The following is a 524-nucleotide window of genomic DNA, read 5'->3' as shown; positions in this document are numbered from 1 at the left end:
TTGGTTGGTTTTGGCCACTCTGCCAGGCTCAAAAGGAGGCCTCCTAGAGGCAGAAGGCTCTCTCTGACTGCTGGGTGAGAAGGATGTACTGCTGAGAAGGAACATACTCCTGAGAGACATGCACTGCTGGGAAAGAGATGCAAGAGACACACATTGCTGAGAGAGACACTGAGGGACACGCACTGCTGGGAGAGAGGCTGTGAGAGACAGCAGGCTGGGAGAGAGTGAGCATTTTTCCTGAATTTGGATTGTAGCCTGGTGCTTCCCTAATAAACCCCATAATCTGTGCTGTGTGGCCACTGCAGTGAATTATTGAATCCAGGAGAAAGGTGGTGGGTACTTTGGGAGGAAGGGCTGGAGGGAGACAGCATGTCTGGCCATGCGGGAATAGACCTTGGGTTACTGATAGTGACTCTGTCTTCCTCTTGTGCAGTTAGAGGAGGTCAGGAGTTGTGATCTCCTTGCCCTTTTTGCAGGAGTGTACCCAAGACCATGTATAGGGTTGGCAGACAATGGTCCTATAA

Source organism: Orycteropus afer, unplaced genomic scaffold (assembly GCF_000298275.1).
Source record: "Orycteropus afer afer isolate SDZICR_OR568_19922 unplaced genomic scaffold, OryAfe1.0 scaffold00085, whole genome shotgun sequence".
Lineage (NCBI taxonomy): Eukaryota > Metazoa > Chordata > Mammalia > Tubulidentata > Orycteropodidae > Orycteropus > Orycteropus afer.
The sequence above is the reverse complement of the archived record's forward strand: the minus strand, read 5'-3'. Positions refer to the sequence as shown.